Below are 20,616 nucleotides of genomic sequence, written 5' to 3'. Positions count from 1 at the left end.
CTAGCTGTCCTGTCCATCACCAAGATAGGTGCGTTTTCTGCCATTTTAGGTAGAAGTAATGTTCAACCAATTTGCTTCTAATTTAGACAAAGTAGTAGGAAAGTTTATCAAACAAACTCTACATATGAGCTCTATCTATTTTACAATACGTGTAATATGTATTCACAAAATGTCCATTTTCTATATGTGTGAACTTCACATCTTTTTTTTTTTTTAGTAAGTTTTAGTGCATGATGAGGTGGTGTTTACCTATAGGATCCACCATCTCTTGGACTGGGCACCATTGATGGTATTTATTGGGCCCCACGTTCTTAAGTAAATCTCAATATTGCTTCAAAAAGGTAGCTATGCATATACAGTTTACAGACAGAATGTTAACATATTAAGCAAGAGTGTGACAACTTATCAGTGCTAAATGTGCCATAAAAAAACCCAGCATGTAAAATTCTTAGCTTTGACAAGTGACAACATATCTGGCAAAATGCATTGTAAACCAAATGTAATTTTTAGCTGCAGTAAATTTTAGACAATCAAAATGATGTTAAAATGTGTGTGTTTCTTACAGTCTAGAGGCTGCTTATTCTGATGGAGGAAAACATGACAGCATCCTTCATGATCACTGAAAGAACTGTTCTCCTTTCTCCTGCCCCACACTGATCTATCTGATCGGTGCAGTGCAGGGGAGAAAGTCACCAGGACTTGCACGGATGTTGCGCATCCTGTGTAGCTGAAAAAACTTCTGCAAGACTAGCCCTTGGACCTCTTTATGAAAAGAAGAACGACACTCCTGATATGTGAGGTGGCATGGATAGGGTCCCAATCAAACAAAGTTGTTGATTAGCCATTGAACCTTTCAGGTCATGTGATCAGTCACATTCCTGGAAGGAATTTCAAGATGTGGTAATGTATACGATGGATGAGTGTACATATATATATATATATATATATAAGTGTTTGTGTGTGTGGAGCTGCATGAGTATATAAGAGAGCTGTTGGTGTATGTAAGAAAGCTGTGTACAAGTATGTAGCAAAACAGTGCGTGTATGTAACAGAGGTGTGAGTGCATACTTCAAAGCTGTAGAAAAGCTATATGTGTTAGAACTGTGTTTGTGTATGGAGGAGAGTTGTGTGTGTATTTCGGAAAATTGCGTGTGTGATAGTAGTAGAGTTGTGTGTATGCAGGAGAGATGTGTGTATGTAGGAAAGAGGGTGGAAACTTATCAATGCTATAGGACCTATGCAAGAACCTAACATGATCAAATTTGACTCATGACAATACAGCTTTAAAAAATGCATTGGCAGCAATTGTACCGATCATCTACTTTCAATGAATTATCAGCAAATTGGTGAAAGTACACCTATTAAAAAAAAAATAACAGCCTCCTCCATATCCCCTCTAGCTGTCCTGTCCATCACCAAGATAGGTGCGTTTTCTGCCATTTTAGGTAGAAGTAATGTTCAACCAATTTGCTTCTAATTTAGACAAAGTAGTAGGAAAGTTTATCAAACAAACTCTACATATGAGCTCTATCTATTTTACAATACGTGTAATATGTATTCACAAAATGTCCATTTTCTATATGTGTGAACTTCACATCTTTTTTTTTTTTTAGTAAGTTTTAGTGCATGATGAGGTGGTGTTTACCTATAGGATCCACCATCTCTTGGACTGGGCACCATTGATGGTATTTATTGGGCCCCACGTTCTTAAGTAAATCTCAATATTGCTTCAAAAAGGTAGCTATGCATATACAGTTTACAGACAGAATGTTAACATATTAAGCAAGAGTGTGACAACTTATCAGTGCTAAATGTGCCATAAAAAAACCCAGCATGTAAAATTCTTAGCTTTGACAAGTGACAACATATCTGGCAAAATGCATTGTAAACCAAATGTAATTTTTAGCTGCAGTAAATTTTAGACAATCAAAATGATGTTAAAATGTGTGTGTTTCTTACAGTCTAGAGGCTGCTTATTCTGATGGAGGAAAACACTGACAGCATCCTTCATGATCACTGAAAGAACTGTTCTCCTTTCTCCTGCCCCACACTGATCTATCTGATCGGTGCAGTGCAGGGGAGAAAGTCACCAGGACTTGCACGGATGTTGCGCATCCTGTGTAGCTGAAAAAACTTCTGCAAGACTAGCCCTTGGACCTCTTTATGAAAAGAAGAACGACACTCCTGATATGTGAGGTGGCATGGATAGGGTCCCAATCAAACAAAGTTGTTGATTAGCCATTGAACCTTTCAGGTCATGTGATCAGTCACATTCCTGGAAGGAATTTCAAGATGTGGTAATGTATACGATGGATGAGTGTACATATATATATATATATATATAAGTGTTTGTGTGTGTGGAGCTGCATGAGTATATAAGAGAGCTGTTGGTGTATGTAAGAAAGCTGTGTACAAGTATGTAGCAAAACAGTGCGTGTATGTAACAGAGGTGTGAGTGCATACTTCAAAGCTGTAGAAAAGCTATATGTGTTAGAACTGTGTTTGTGTATGGAGGAGAGTTGTGTGTGTATTTCGGAAAATTGCGTGTGTGATAGTAGTAGAGTTGTGTGTATGCAGGAGAGATGTGTGTATGTAGGAAAGAGGGTGGAAACTTATCAATGCTATAGGACCTATGCAAGAACCTAACATGATCAAATTTGACTCATGACAATACAGCTTTAAAAAATGCATTGGCAGCAATTGTACCGATCATCTACTTTCAATGAATTATCAGCAAATTGGTGAAAGTACACCTATTAAAAAAAAAATAACAGCCTCCTCCATATCCCCTCTAGCTGTCCTGTCCATCACCAAGATAGGTGCGTTTTCTGCCATTTTAGGTAGAAGTAATGTTCAACCAATTTGCTTCTAATTTAGACAAAGTAGTAGGAAAGTTTATCAAACAAACTCTACATATGAGCTCTATCTATTTTACAATACGTGTAATATGTATTCACAAAATGTCCATTTTCTATATGTGTGAACTTCACATCTTTTTTTTTTTTTAGTAAGTTTTAGTGCATGATGAGGTGGTGTTTACCTATAGGATCCACCATCTCTTGGACTGGGCACCATTGATGGTATTTATTGGGCCCCACGTTCTTAAGTAAATCTCAATATTGCTTCAAAAAGGTAGCTATGCATATACAGTTTACAGACAGAATGTTAACATATTAAGCAAGAGTGTGACAACTTATCAGTGCTAAATGTGCCATAAAAAAACCCAGCATGTAAAATTCTTAGCTTTGACAAGTGACAACATATCTGGCAAAATGCATTGTAAACCAAATGTAATTTTTAGCTGCAGTAAATTTTAGACAATCAAAATGATGTTAAAATGTGTGTGTTTCTTACAGTCTAGAGGCTGCTTATTCTGATGGAGGAAAACACTGACAGCATCCTTCATGATCACTGAAAGAACTGTTCTCCTTTCTCCTGCCCCACACTGATCTATCTGATCGGTGCAGTGCAGGGGAGAAAGTCACCAGGACTTGCACGGATGTTGCGCATCCTGTGTAGCTGAAAAAACTTCTGCAAGACTAGCCCTTGGACCTCTTTATGAAAAGAAGAACGACACTCCTGATATGTGAGGTGGCATGGATAGGGTCCCAATCAAACAAAGTTGTTGATTAGCCATTGAACCTTTCAGGTCATGTGATCAGTCACATTCCTGGAAGGAATTTCAAGATGTGGTAATGTATACGATGGATGAGTGTACATATATATATATATATATATATATAAGTGTTTGTGTGTGTGGAGCTGCATGAGTATATAAGAGAGCTGTTGGTGTATGTAAGAAAGCTGTGTACAAGTATGTAGCAAAACAGTGCGTGTATGTAACAGAGGTGTGAGTGCATACTTCAAAGCTGTAGAAAAGCTATATGTGTTAGAACTGTGTTTGTGTATGGAGGAGAGTTGTGTGTGTATTTCGGAAAATTGCGTGTGTGATAGTAGTAGAGTTGTGTGTATGCAGGAGAGATGTGTGTATGTAGGAAAGAGGGTGGAAACTTATCAATGCTATAGGACCTATGCAAGAACCTAACATGATCAAATTTGACTCATGACAATACAGCTTTAAAAAATGCATTGGCAGCAATTGTACCGATCATCTACTTTCAATTAATTATCAGTAAATTGGTGAAAGTACACCTATTAAAAAAAAAATAACAGCCTCCTCCATATCCCCTCTAGCTGTCCTGTCCATCACCAAGATAGGTGCGTTTTCTGCCATTTTAGGTAGAAGTAATGTTCAACCAATTTGCTTCTAATTTAGACAAAGTAGTAGGAAAGTTTATCAAACAAACTCTACATATGAGCTCTATCTATTTTACAATACGTGTAATATGTATTCACAAAATGTCCATTTTCTATATGTGTGAACTTCACATCTTTTTTTTTTTTAGTAAGTTTTAGTGCATGATGAGGTGGTGTTTACCTATAGGATCCACCATCTCTTGGACTGGGCACCATTGATGGTATTTATTGGGCCCCACGTTCTTAAGTAAATCTCAATATTGCTTCAAAAAGGTAGCTATGCATATACAGTTTACAGACAGAATGTTAACATATTAAGCAAGAGTGTGACAACTTATCAGTGCTAAATGTGCCATAAAAAAACCCAGCATGTAAAATTCTTAGCTTTGACAAGTGACAACATATCTGGCAAAATGCATTGTAAACCAAATGTAATTTTTAGCTGCAGTAAATTTTAGACAATCAAAATGATGTTAAAATGTGTGTGTTTCTTACAGTCTAGAGGCTGCTTATTCTGATGGAGGAAAACACTGACAGCATCCTTCATGATCACTGAAAGAACTGTTCTCCTTTCTCCTGCCCCACACTGATCTATCTGATCGGTGCAGTGCAGGGGAGAAAGTCACCAGGACTTGCACGGATGTTGCGCATCCTGTGTAGCTGAAAAAACTTCTGCAAGACTAGCCCTTGGACCTCTTTATGAAAAGAAGAACGACACTCCTGATATGTGAGGTGGCATGGATAGGGTCCCAATCAAACAAAGTTGTTGATTAGCCATTGAACCTTTCAGGTCATGTGATCAGTCACATTCCTGGAAGGAATTTCAAGATGTGGTAATGTATACGATGGATGAGTGTACATATATATATATATATATATATATATATATATATAAGTGTTTGTGTGTGTGGAGCTGCATGAGTATATAAGAGAGCTGTTGGTGTATGTAAGAAAGCTGTGTACAAGTATGTAGCAAAACAGTGCGTGTATGTAACAGAGGTGTGAGTGCATACTTCAAAGCTGTAGAAAAGCTATATGTGTTAGAACTGTGTTTGTGTATGGAGGAGAGTTGTGTGTGTATTTCGGAAAATTGCGTGTGTGATAGTAGTAGAGTTGTGTGTATGCAGGAGAGATGTGTGTATGTAGGAAAGAGGGTGGAAACTTATCAATGCTATAGGACCTATGCAAGAACCTAACATGATCAAATTTGACTCATGACAATACAGCTTTAAAAAATGCATTGGCAGCAATTGTACCGATCATCTACTTTCAATGAATTATCAGCAAATTGGTGAAAGTACACCTATTAAAAAAAAAATAACAGCCTCCTCCATATCCCCTCTAGCTGTCCTGTCCATCACCAAGATAGGTGCGTTTTCTGCCATTTTAGGTAGAAGTAATGTTCAACCAATTTGCTTCTAATTTAGACAAAGTAGTAGGAAAGTTTATCAAACAAACTCTACATATGAGCTCTATCTATTTTACAATACGTGTAATATGTATTCACAAAATGTCCATTTTCTATATGTGTGAACTTCACATCTTTTTTTTTTTTTAGTAAGTTTTAGTGCATGATGAGGTGGTGTTTACCTATAGGATCCACCATCTCTTGGACTGGGCACCATTGATGGTATTTATTGGGCCCCACGTTCTTAAGTAAATCTCAATATTGCTTCAAAAAGGTAGCTATGCATATACAGTTTACAGACAGAATGTTAACATATTAAGCAAGAGTGTGACAACTTATCAGTGCTAAATGTGCCATAAAAAAACCCAGCATGTAAAATTCTTAGCTTTGACAAGTGACAACATATCTGGCAAAATGCATTGTAAACCAAATGTAATTTTTAGCTGCAGTAAATTTTAGACAATCAAAATGATGTTAAAATGTGTGTGTTTCTTACAGTCTAGAGGCTGCTTATTCTGATGGAGGAAAACACTGACAGCATCCTTCATGATCACTGAAAGAACTGTTCTCCTTTCTCCTGCCCCACACTGATCTATCTGATCGGTGCAGTGCAGGGGAGAAAGTCACCAGGACTTGCACGGATGTTGCGCATCCTGTGTAGCTGAAAAAACTTCTGCAAGACTAGCCCTTGGACCTCTTTATGAAAAGAAGAACGACACTCCTGATATGTGAGGTGGCATGGATAGGGTCCCAATCAAACAAAGTTGTTGATTAGCCATTGAACCTTTCAGGTCATGTGATCAGTCACATTCCTGGAAGGAATTTCAAGATGTGGTAATGTATACGATGGATGAGTGTACATATATATATATATATATATATATAAGTGTTTGTGTGTGTGGAGCTGCATGAGTATATAAGAGAGCTGTTGGTGTATGTAAGAAAGCTGTGTACAAGTATGTAGCAAAACAGTGCGTGTATGTAACAGAGGTGTGAGTGCATACTTCAAAGCTGTAGAAAAGCTATATGTGTTAGAACTGTGTTTGTGTATGGAGGAGAGTTGTGTGTGTATTTCGGAAAATTGCGTGTGTGATAGTAGTAGAGTTGTGTGTATGCAGGAGAGATGTGTGTATGTAGGAAAGAGGGTGGAAACTTATCAATGCTATAGGACCTATGCAAGAACCTAACATGATCAAATTTGACTCATGACAATACAGCTTTAAAAAATGCATTGGCAGCAATTGTACCGATCATCTACTTTCAATGAATTATCAGCAAATTGGTGAAAGTACACCTATTAAAAAAAAATAACAGCCTCCTCCATATCCCCTCTAGCTGTCCTGTCCATCACCAAGATAGGTGCGTTTTCTGCCATTTTAGGTAGAAGTAATGTTCAACCAATTTGCTTCTAATTTAGACAAAGTAGTAGGAAAGTTTATCAAACAAACTCTACATATGAGCTCTATCTATTTTACAATACGTGTAATATGTATTCACAAAATGTCCATTTTCTATATGTGTGAACTTCACATCTTTTTTTTTTTTAGTAAGTTTTAGTGCATGATGAGGTGGTGTTTACCTATAGGATCCACCATCTCTTGGACTGGGCACCATTGATGGTATTTATTGGGCCCCACGTTCTTAAGTAAATCTCAATATTGCTTCAAAAAGGTAGCTATGCATATACAGTTTACAGACAGAATGTTAACATATTAAGCAAGAGTGTGACAACTTATCAGTGCTAAATGTGCCATAAAAAAACCCAGCATGTAAAATTCTTAGCTTTGACAAGTGACAACATATCTGGCAAAATGCATTGTAAACCAAATGTAATTTTTAGCTGCAGTAAATTTTAGACAATCAAAATGATGTTAAAATGTGTGTGTTTCTTACAGTCTAGAGGCTGCTTATTCTGATGGAGGAAAACACTGACAGCATCCTTCATGATCACTGAAAGAACTGTTCTCCTTTCTCCTGCCCCACACTGATCTATCTGATCGGTGCAGTGCAGGGGAGAAAGTCACCAGGACTTGCACGGATGTTGCGCATCCTGTGTAGCTGAAAAAACTTCTGCAAGACTAGCCCTTGGACCTCTTTATGAAAAGAAGAACGACACTCCTGATATGTGAGGTGGCATGGATAGGGTCCCAATCAAACAAAGTTGTTGATTAGCCATTGAACCTTTCAGGTCATGTGATCAGTCACATTCCTGGAAGGAATTTCAAGATGTGGTAATGTATACGATGGATGAGTGTACATATATATATATATATATATATATATAAGTGTTTGTGTGTGTGGAGCTGCATGAGTATATAAGAGAGCTGTTGGTGTATGTAAGAAAGCTGTGTACAAGTATGTAGCAAAACAGTGCGTGTATGTAACAGAGGTGTGAGTGCATACTTCAAAGCTGTAGAAAAGCTATATGTGTTAGAACTGTGTTTGTGTATGGAGGAGAGTTGTGTGTGTATTTCGGAAAATTGCGTGTGTGATAGTAGTAGAGTTGTGTGTATGCAGGAGAGATGTGTGTATGTAGGAAAGAGGGTGGAAACTTATCAATGCTATAGGACCTATGCAAGAACCTAACATGATCAAATTTGACTCATGACAATACAGCTTTAAAAAATGCATTGGCAGCAATTGTACCGATCATCTACTTTCAATGAATTATCAGCAAATTGGTGAAAGTACACCTATTAAAAAAAAAATAACAGCCTCCTCCATATCCCCTCTAGCTGTCCTGTCCATCACCAAGATAGGTGCGTTTTCTGCCATTTTAGGTAGAAGTAATGTTCAACCAATTTGCTTCTAATTTAGACAAAGTAGTAGGAAAGTTTATCAAACAAACTCTACATATGAGCTCTATCTATTTTACAATACGTGTAATATGTATTCACAAAATGTCCATTTTCTATATGTGTGAACTTCACATCTTTTTTTTTTTTTAGTAAGTTTTAGTGCATGATGAGGTGGTGTTTACCTATAGGATCCACCATCTCTTGGACTGGGCACCATTGATGGTATTTATTGGGCCCCACGTTCTTAAGTAAATCTCAATATTGCTTCAAAAAGGTAGCTATGCATATACAGTTTACAGACAGAATGTTAACATATTAAGCAAGAGTGTGACAACTTATCAGTGCTAAATGTGCCATAAAAAAACCCAGCATGTAAAATTCTTAGCTTTGACAAGTGACAACATATCTGGCAAAATGCATTGTAAACCAAATGTAATTTTTAGCTGCAGTAAATTTTAGACAATCAAAATGATGTTAAAATGTGTGTGTTTCTTACAGTCTAGAGGCTGCTTATTCTGATGGAGGAAAACACTGACAGCATCCTTCATGATCACTGAAAGAACTGTTCTCCTTTCTCCTGCCCCACACTGATCTATCTGATCGGTGCAGTGCAGGGGAGAAAGTCACCAGGACTTGCACGGATGTTGCGCATCCTGTGTAGCTGAAAAAACTTCTGCAAGACTAGCCCTTGGACCTCTTTATGAAAAGAAGAACGACACTCCTGATATGTGAGGTGGCATGGATAGGGTCCCAATCAAACAAAGTTGTTGATTAGCCATTGAACCTTTCAGGTCATGTGATCAGTCACATTCCTGGAAGGAATTTCAAGATGTGGTAATGTATACGATGGATGAGTGTACATATATATATATATATATATATATATAAGTGTTTGTGTGTGTGGAGCTGCATGAGTATATAAGAGAGCTGTTGGTGTATGTAAGAAAGCTGTGTACAAGTATGTAGCAAAACAGTGCGTGTATGTAACAGAGGTGTGAGTGCATACTTCAAAGCTGTAGAAAAGCTATATGTGTTAGAACTGTGTTTGTGTATGGAGGAGAGTTGTGTGTGTATTTCGGAAAATTGCGTGTGTGATAGTAGTAGAGTTGTGTGTATGCAGGAGAGATGTGTGTATGTAGGAAAGAGGGTGGAAACTTATCAATGCTATAGGACCTATGCAAGAACCTAACATGATCAAATTTGACTCATGACAATACAGCTTTAAAAAATGCATTGGCAGCAATTGTACCGATCATCTACTTTCAATGAATTATCAGCAAATTGGTGAAAGTACACCTATTAAAAAAAAAATAACAGCCTCCTCCATATCCCCTCTAGCTGTCCTGTCCATCACCAAGATAGGTGCGTTTTCTGCCATTTTAGGTAGAAGTAATGTTCAACCAATTTGCTTCTAATTTAGACAAAGTAGTAGGAAAGTTTATCAAACAAACTCTACATATGAGCTCTATCTATTTTACAATACGTGTAATATGTATTCACAAAATGTCCATTTTCTATATGTGTGAACTTCACATCTTTTTTTTTTTTTAGTAAGTTTTAGTGCATGATGAGGTGGTGTTTACCTATAGGATCCACCATCTCTTGGACTGGGCACCATTGATGGTATTTATTGGGCCCCACGTTCTTAAGTAAATCTCAATATTGCTTCAAAAAGGTAGCTATGCATATACAGTTTACAGACAGAATGTTAACATATTAAGCAAGAGTGTGACAACTTATCAGTGCTAAATGTGCCATAAAAAAACCCAGCATGTAAAATTCTTAGCTTTGACAAGTGACAACATATCTGGCAAAATGCATTGTAAACCAAATGTAATTTTTAGCTGCAGTAAATTTTAGACAATCAAAATGATGTTAAAATGTGTGTGTTTCTTACAGTCTAGAGGCTGCTTATTCTGATGGAGGAAAACACTGACAGCATCCTTCATGATCACTGAAAGAACTGTTCTCCTTTCTCCTGCCCCACACTGATCTATCTGATCGGTGCAGTGCAGGGGAGAAAGTCACCAGGACTTGCACGGATGTTGCGCATCCTGTGTAGCTGAAAAAACTTCTGCAAGACTAGCCCTTGGACCTCTTTATGAAAAGAAGAACGACACTCCTGATATGTGAGGTGGCATGGATAGGGTCCCAATCAAACAAAGTTGTTGATTAGCCATTGAACCTTTCAGGTCATGTGATCAGTCACATTCCTGGAAGGAATTTCAAGATGTGGTAATGTATACGATGGATGAGTGTACATATATATATATATATATATATATATAAGTGTTTGTGTGTGTGGAGCTGCATGAGTATATAAGAGAGCTGTTGGTGTATGTAAGAAAGCTGTGTACAAGTATGTAGCAAAACAGTGCGTGTATGTAACAGAGGTGTGAGTGCATACTTCAAAGCTGTAGAAAAGCTATATGTGTTAGAACTGTGTTTGTGTATGGAGGAGAGTTGTGTGTGTATTTCGGAAAATTGCATGTGTGATAGTAGTAGAGTTGTGTGTATGCAGGAGAGATGTGTGTATGTAGGAAAGAGGGTGGAAACTTATCAATGCTATAGGACCTATGCAAGAACCTAACATGATCAAATTTGACTCATGACAATACAGCTTTAAAAAATGCATTGGCAGCAATTGTACCGATCATCTACTTTCAATTAATTATCAGTAAATTGGTGAAAGTACACCTATTAAAAAAAAAATAACAGCCTCCTCCATATCCCCTCTAGCTGTCCTGTCCATCACCAAGATAGGTGCGTTTTCTGCCATTTTAGGTAGAAGTAATGTTCAACCAATTTGCTTCTAATTTAGACAAAGTAGTAGGAAAGTTTATCAAACAAACTCTACATATGAGCTCTATCTATTTTACAATACGTGTAATATGTATTCACAAAATGTCCATTTTCTATATGTGTGAACTTCACATCTTTTTTTTTTTAAGTAAGTTTTAGTGCATGATGAGGTGGTGTTTACCTATAGGATCCACCATCTCTTGGACTGGGCACCATTGATGGTATTTATTGGGCCCCACGTTCTTAAGTAAATCTCAATATTGCTTCAAAAAGGTAGCTATGCATATACAGTTTACAGACAGAATGTTAACATATTAAGCAAGAGTGTGACAACTTATCAGTGCTAAATGTGCCATAAAAAAACCCAGCATGTAAAATTCTTAGCTTTGACAAGTGACAACATATCTGGCAAAATGCATTGTAAACCAAATGTAATTTTTAGCTGCAGTAAATTTTAGACAATCAAAATGATGTTAAAATGTGTGTGTTTCTTACAGTCTAGAGGCTGCTTATTCTGATGGAGGAAAACACTGACAGCATCCTTCATGATCACTGAAAGAACTGTTCTCCTTTCTCCTGCCCCACACTGATCTATCTGATCGGTGCAGTGCAGGGGAGAAAGTCACCAGGACTTGCACGGATGTTGCGCATCCTGTGTAGCTGAAAAAACTTCTGCAAGACTAGCCCTTGGACCTCTTTATGAAAAGAAGAACGACACTCCTGATATGTGAGGTGGCATGGATAGGGTCCCAATCAAACAAAGTTGTTGATTAGCCATTGAACCTTTCAGGTCATGTGATCAGTCACATTCCTGGAAGGAATTTCAAGATGTGGTAATGTATACGATGGATGAGTGTACATATATATATATATATATATATATATATATAAGTGTTTGTGTGTGTGGAGCTGCATGAGTATATAAGAGAGCTGTTGGTGTATGTAAGAAAGCTGTGTACAAGTATGTAGCAAAACAGTGCATGTATGTAACAGAGGTGTGAGTGCATACTTCAAAGCTGTAGAAAAGCTATATGTGTTAGAACTGTGTTTGTGTATGGAGGAGAGTTGTGTGTGTATTTCGGAAAATTGCGTGTGTGATAGTAGTAGAGTTGTGTGTATGCAGGAGAGATGTGTGTATGTAGGAAAGAGGGTGGAAACTTATCAATGCTATAGGACCTATGCAAGAACCTAACATGATCAAATTTGACTCATGACAATACAGCTTTAAAAAATGCATTGGCAGCAATTGTACCGATCATCTACTTTCAATGAATTATCAGCAAATTGGTGAAAGTACACCTATTAAAAAAAAAATAACAGCCTCCTCCATATCCCCTCTAGCTGTCCTGTCCATCACCAAGATAGGTGCGTTTTCTGCCATTTTAGGTAGAAGTAATGTTCAACCAATTTGCTTCTAATTTAGACAAAGTAGTAGGAAAGTTTATCAAACAAACTCTACATATGAGCTCTATCTATTTTACAATACGTGTAATATGTATTCACAAAATGTCCATTTTCTATATGTGTGAACTTCACATCTTTTTTTTTTTTTAGTAAGTTTTAGTGCATGATGAGGTGGTGTTTTACCCTATAGGATCCACCATCTCTTGGACTGGGCACCATTGATGGTATTTATTGGGCCCCACGTTCTTAAGTAAATCTCAATATTGCTTCAAAAAGGTAGCTATGCATATACAGTTTACAGACAGAATGTTAACATATTAAGCAAGAGTGTGACAACTTATCAGTGCTAAATGTGCCATAAAAAAACCCAGCATGTAAAATTCTTAGCTTTGACAAGTGACAACATATCTGGCAAAATGCATTGTAAACCAAATGTAATTTTTAGCTGCAGTAAATTTTAGACAATCAAAATGATGTTAAAATGTGTGTGTTTCTTACAGTCTAGAGGCTGCTTATTCTGATGGAGGAAAACACTGACAGCATCCTTCATGATCACTGAAAGAACTGTTCTCCTTTCTCCTGCCCCACACTGATCTATCTGATCGGTGCAGTGCAGGGGAGAAAGTCACCAGGACTTGCACGGATGTTGCGCATCCTGTGTAGCTGAAAAAACTTCTGCAAGACTAGCCCTTGGACCTCTTTATGAAAAGAAGAACGACACTCCTGATATGTGAGGTGGCATGGATAGGGTCCCAATCAAACAAAGTTGTTGATTAGCCATTGAACCTTTCAGGTCATGTGATCAGTCACATTCCTGGAAGGAATTTCAAGATGTGGTAATGTATACGATGGATGAGTGTACATATATATATATATATATATATATAAGTGTTTGTGTGTGTGGAGCTGCATGAGTATATAAGAGAGCTGTTGGTGTATGTAAGAAAGCTGTGTACAAGTATGTAGCAAAACAGTGCGTGTATGTAACAGAGGTGTGAGTGCATACTTCAAAGCTGTAGAAAAGCTATATGTGTTAGAACTGTGTTTGTGTATGGAGGAGAGTTGTGTGTGTATTTCGGAAAATTGCGTGTGTGATAGTAGTAGAGTTGTGTGTATGCAGGAGAGATGTGTGTATGTAGGAAAGAGGGTGGAAACTTATCAATGCTATAGGACCTATGCAAGAACCTAACATGATCAAATTTGACTCATGACAATACAGCTTTAAAAAATGCATTGGCAGCAATTGTACCGATCATCTACTTTCAATTAATTATCAGTAAATTGGTGAAAGTACACCTATTAAAAAAAAAATAACAGCCTCCTCCATATCCCCTCTAGCTGTCCTGTCCATCACCAAGATAGGTGCGTTTTCTGCCATTTTAGGTAGAAGTAATGTTCAACCAATTTGCTTCTAATTTAGACAAAGTAGTAGGAAAGTTTATCAAACAAACTCTACATATGAGCTCTATCTATTTTACAATACGTGTAATATGTATTCACAAAATGTCCATTTTCTATATGTGTGAACTTCACATCTTTTTTTTTTTTAGTAAGTTTTAGTGCATGATGAGGTGGTGTTTACCTATAGGATCCACCATCTCTTGGACTGGGCACCATTGATGGTATTTATTGGGCCCCACGTTCTTAAGTAAATCTCAATATTGCTTCAAAAAGGTAGCTATGCATATACAGTTTACAGACAGAATGTTAACATATTAAGCAAGAGTGTGACAACTTATCAGTGCTAAATGTGCCATAAAAAAACCCAGCATGTAAAATTCTTAGCTTTGACAAGTGACAACATATCTGGCAAAATGCATTGTAAACCAAATGTAATTTTTAGCTGCAGTAAATTTTAGACAATCAAAATGATGTTAAAATGTGTGTGTTTCTTACAGTCTAGAGGCTGCTTATTCTGATGGAGGAAAACACTGACAGCATCCTTCATGATCACTGAAAGAACTGTTCTCCTTTCTCCTGCCCCACACTGATCTATCTGATCGGTGCAGTGCAGGGGAGAAAGTCACCAGGACTTGCACGGATGTTGCGCATCCTGTGTAGCTGAAAAAACTTCTGCAAGACTAGCCCTTGGACCTCTTTATGAAAAGAAGAACGACACTCCTGATATGTGAGGTGGCATGGATAGGGTCCCAATCAAACAAAGTTGTTGATTAGCCATTGAACCTTTCAGGTCATGTGATCAGTCACATTCCTGGAAGGAATTTCAAGATGTGGTAATGTATACGATGGATGAGTGTACATATATATATATATATATATATATAAGTGTTTGTGTGTGTGGAGCTGCATGAGTATATAAGAGAGCTGTTGGTGTATGTAAGAAAGCTGTGTACAAGTATGTAGCAAAACAGTGCGTGTATGTAACAGAGGTGTGAGTGCATACTTCAAAGCTGTAGAAAAGCTATATGTGTTAGAACTGTGTTTGTGTATGGAGGAGAGTTGTGTGTGTATTTCGGAAAATTGCGTGTGTGATAGTAGTAGAGTTGTGTGTATGCAGGAGAGATGTGTGTATGTAGGAAAGAGGGTGGAAACTTATCAATGCTATAGGACCTATGCAAGAACCTAACATGATCAAATTTGACTCATGACAATACAGCTTTAAAAAATGCATTGGCAGCAATTGTACCGATCATCTACTTTCAATTAATTATCAGTAAATTGGTGAAAGTACACCTATTAAAAAAAAAATAACAGCCTCCTCCATATCCCCTCTAGCTGTCCTGTCCATCACCAAGATAGGTGCGTTTTCTGCCATTTTAGGTAGAAGTAATGTTCAACCAATTTGCTTCTAATTTAGACAAAGTAGTAGGAAAGTTTATCAAACAAACTCTACATATGAGCTCTATCTATTTTACAATACGTGTAATATGTATTCACAAAATGTCCATTTTCTATATGTGTGAACTTCACATCTTTTTTTTTTTTAGTAAGTTTTAGTGCATGATGAGGTGGTGTTTACCTATAGGATCCACCATCTCTTGGACTGGGCACCATTGATGGTATTTATTGGGCCCCACGTTCTTAAGTAAATCTCAATATTGCTTCAAAAAGGTAGCTATGCATATACAGTTTACAGACAGAATGTTAACATATTAAGCAAGAGTGTGACAACTTATCAGTGCTAAATGTGCCATAAAAAAACCCAGCATGTAAAATTCTTAGCTTTGACAAGTGACAACATATCTGGCAAAATGCATTGTAAACCAAATGTAATTTTTAGCTGCAGTAAATTTTAGACAATCAAAATGATGTTAAAATGTGTGTGTTTCTTACAGTCTAGAGGCTGCTTATTCTGATGGAGGAAAACACTGACAGCATCCTTCATGATCACTGAAAGAACTGTTCTCCTTTCTCCTGCCCCACACTGATCTATCTGATCGGTGCAGTGCAGGGGAGAAAGTCACCAGGACTTGCACGGATGTTGCGCATCCTGTGTAGCTGAAAAAACTTCTGCAAGACTAGCCCTTGGACCTCTTTATGAAAAGAAGAACGACACTCCTGATATGTGAGGTGGCATGGATAGGGTCCCAATCAAACAAAGTTGTTGATTAGCCATTGAACCTTTCAGGTCATGTGATCAGTCACATTCCTGGAAGGAATTTCAAGATGTGGTAATGTATACGATGGATGAGTGTACATATATATATATATATATATATATATATATAAGTGTTTGTGTGTGTGGAGCTGCATGAGTATATAAGAGAGCTGTTGGTGTATGTAAGAAAGCTGTGTACAAGTATGTAGCAAAACAGTGCGTGTATGTAACAGAGGTGTGAGTGCATACTTCAAAGCTGTAGAAAAGCTATATGTGTTAGAACTGTGTTTGTGTATGGAGGAGAGTTGTGTGTGTATTTCGGAAAATTGCGTGTGTGATAGTAGTAGAGTTGTGTGTATGCAGGAGAGATGTGTGTATGTAGGAAAGAGGGTGGAAACTTATCAATGCTATAGGACCTATGCAAGAACCTAACATGATCAAATTTGACTCATGACAATACAGCTTTAAAAAATGCATTGGCAGCAATTGTACCGATCATCTACTTTCAATTAATTATCAGTAAATTGGTGAAAGTACACCTATTAAAAAAAAAACAGCCTCCTCCATATCCCCTCTAGCTGTCCTGTCCATCACCAAGATAGGTGCGTTTTCTGCCATTTTAGGTAGAAGTAATGTTCAACCAATTTGCTTCTAATTTAGACAAAGTAGTAGGAAAGTTTATCAAACAAACTCTACATATGAGCTCTATCTATTTTACAATACGTGTAATATGTATTCACAAAATGTCCATTTTCTATATGTGTGAACTTCACATCTTTTTTTTTTTTAGTAAGTTTTAGTGCATGATGAGGTGGTGTTTACCTATAGGATCCACCATCTCTTGGACTGGGCACCATTGATGGTATTTATTGGGCCCCACGTTCTTAAGTAAATCTCAATATTGCTTCAAAAAGGTAGCTATGCATATACAGTTTACAGACAGAATGTTAACATATTAAGCAAGAGTGTGACAACTTATCAGTGCTAAATGTGCCATAAAAAAACCCAGCATGTAAAATTCTTAGCTTTGACAAGTGACAACATATCTGGCAAAATGCATTGTAAACCAAATGTAATTTTTAGCTGCAGTAAATTTTAGACAATCAAAATGATGTTAAAATGTGTGTGTTTCTTACAGTCTAGAGGCTGCTTATTCTGATGGAGGAAAACACTGACAGCATCCTTCATGATCACTGAAAGAACTGTTCTCCTTTCTCCTGCCCCACACTGATCTATCTGATCGGTGCAGTGCAGGGGAGAAAGTCACCAGGACTTGCACGGATGTTGCGCATCCTGTGTAGCTGAAAAAACTTCTGCAAGACTAGCCCTTGGACCTCTTTATGAAAAGAAGAACGACACTCCTGATATGTGAGGTGGCATGGATAGGGTCCCAATCAAACAAAGTTGTTGATTAGCCATTGAACCTTTCAGGTCATGTGATCAGTCACATTCCTGGAAGGAATTTCAAGATGTGGTAATGTATACGATGGATGAGTGTACATATATATATATATATATATATATAAGTGTTTGTGTGTGTGGAGCTGCATGAGTATATAAGAGAGCTGTTGGTGTATGTAAGAAAGCTGTGTACAAGTATGTAGCAAAACAGTGCGTGTATGTAACAGAGGTGTGAGTGCATACTTCAAAGCTGTAGAAAAGCTATATGTGTTAGAACTGTGTTTGTGTATGGAGGAGAGTTGTGTGTGTATTTCGGAAAATTGCGTGTGTGATAGTAGTAGAGTTGTGTGTATGCAGGAGAGATGTGTGTATGTAGGAAAGAGGGTGGAAACTTATCAATGCTATAGGACCTATGCAAGAACCTAACATGATCAAATTTGACTCATGACAATACAGCTTTAAAAAATGCATTGGCAGCAATTGTACCGATCATCTACTTTCAATTAATTATCAGTAAATTGGTGAAAGTACACCTATTAAAAAAAAAATAACAGCCTCCTCCATATCCCCTCTAGCTGTCCTGTCCATCACCAAGATAGGTGCGTTTTCTGCCATTTTAGGTAGAAGTAATGTTCAACCAATTTGCTTCTAATTTAGACAAAGTAGTAGGAAAGTTTATCAAACAAACTCTACATATGAGCTCTATCTATTTTACAATACGTGTAATATGTATTCACAAAATGTCCATTTTCTATATGTGTGAACTTCACATCTTTTTTTTTTTTAGTAAGTTTTAGTGCATGATGAGGTGGTGTTTACCTATAGGATCCACCATCTCTTGGACTGGGCACCATTGATGGTATTTATTGGGCCCCACGTTCTTAAGTAAATCTCAATATTGCTTCAAAAAGGTAGCTATGCATATACAGTTTACAGACAGAATGTTAACATATTAAGCAAGAGTGTGACAACTTATCAGTGCTAAATGTGCCATAAAAAAACCCAGCATGTAAAATTCTTAGCTTTGACAAGTGACAACATATCTGGCAAAATGCATTGTAAACCAAATGTAATTTTTAGCTGCAGTAAATTTTAGACAATCAAAATGATGTTAAAATGTGTGTGTTTCTTACAGTCTAGAGGCTGCTTATTCTGATGGAGGAAAACACTGACAGCATCCTTCATGATCACTGAAAGAACTGTTCTCCTTTCTCCTGCCCCACACTGATCTATCTGATCGGTGCAGTGCAGGGGAGAAAGTCACCAGGACTTGCACGGATGTTGCGCATCCTGTGTAGCTGAAAAAACTTCTGCAAGACTAGCCCTTGGACCTCTTTATGAAAAGAAGAACGACACTCCTGATATGTGAGGTGGCATGGATAGGGTCCCAATCAAACAAAGTTGTTGATTAGCCATTGAACCTTTCAGGTCATGTGATCAGTCACATTCCTGGAAGGAATTTCAAGATGTGGTAATGTATACGATGGATGAGTGTACATATATATATATATATATATATATATATATGAGTGTTTGTGTGTGTGGAGCTGCATGAGTATATAAGAGAGCTGTTGGTGTATGTAAGAAAGCTGTGTACAAGTATGTAGCAAAACAGTGCGTGTATGTAACAGAGGTGTGAGTGCATACTTCAAAGCTGTAGAAAAGCTATATGTGTTAGAACTGTGTTTGTGTATGGAGGAGAGTTGTGTGTGTATTTCGGAAAATTGCGTGTGTGATAGTAGTAGAGTTGTGTGTATGCAGGAGAGATGTGTGTATGTAGGAAAGAGGGTGGAAACTTATCAATGCTATAGGACCTATGCAAGAACCTAACATGATCAAATTTGACTCATGACAATACAGCTTTAAAAAATGCATTGGCAGCAATTGTACCGATCATCTACTTTCAATTAATTATCAGTAAATTGGTGAAAGTACACCTATTAAAAAAAAAACAGCCTCCTCCATATCCCCTCTAGCTGTCCTGTCCATCACCAAGATAGGTGCGTTTTCTGCCATTTTAGGTAGAAGTAATGTTCAACCAATTTGCTTCTAATTTAGACAAAGTAGTAGGAAAGTTTATCAAACAAACTCTACATATGAGCTCTATCTATTTTACAATACGTGTAATATGTATTCACAAAATGTCCATTTTCTATATGTGTGAACTTCACATCTTTTTTTTTTTTAGTAAGTTTTAGTGCATGATGAGGTGGTGTTTACCTATAGGATCCACCATCTCTTGGACTGGGCACCATTGATGGTATTTATTGGGCCCCACGTTCTTAAGTAAATCTCAATATTGCTTCAAAAAGGTAGCTATGCATATACAGTTTACAGACAGAATGTTAACATATTAAGCAAGAGTGTGACAACTTATCAGTGCTAAATGTGCCATAAAAAAACCCAGCATGTAAAATTCTTAGCTTTGACAAGTGACAACATATCTGGCAAAATGCATTGTAAACCAAATGTAATTTTTAGCTGCAGTAAATTTTAGACAATCAAAATGATGTTAAAATGTGTGTGTTTCTTACAGTCTAGAGGCTGCTTATTCTGATGGAGGAAAACACTGACAGCATCCTTCATGATCACTGAAAGAACTGTTCTCCTTTCTCCTGCCCCACACTGATCTATCTGATCGGTGCAGTGCAGGGGAGAAAGTCACCAGGACTTGCACGGATGTTGCGCATCCTGTGTAGCTGAAAAAACTTCTGCAAGACTAGCCCTTGGACCTCTTTATGAAAAGAAGAACGACACTCCTGATATGTGAGGTGGCATGGATAGGGTCCCAATCAAACAAAGTTGTTGATTAGCCATTGAACCTTTCAGGTCATGTGATCAGTCACATTCCTGGAAGGAATTTCAAGATGTGGTAATGTATACGATGGATGAGTGTACACATATATATATATATATATATATATATATATAAGTGTTTGTGTGTGTGGAGCTGCATGAGTATATAAGAGAGCTGTTGGTGTATGTAA

Source organism: Phyllobates terribilis, unplaced genomic scaffold (genome assembly GCF_046119375.1).
Source record: "Phyllobates terribilis strain yellow unplaced genomic scaffold, ASM4611937v1 Scaffold_557__1_contigs__length_1098582, whole genome shotgun sequence".
In the NCBI taxonomy this organism is placed as follows: Eukaryota; Metazoa; Chordata; class Amphibia; order Anura; family Dendrobatidae; genus Phyllobates; species Phyllobates terribilis.
This window is presented reverse-complemented; position numbering follows the sequence as displayed.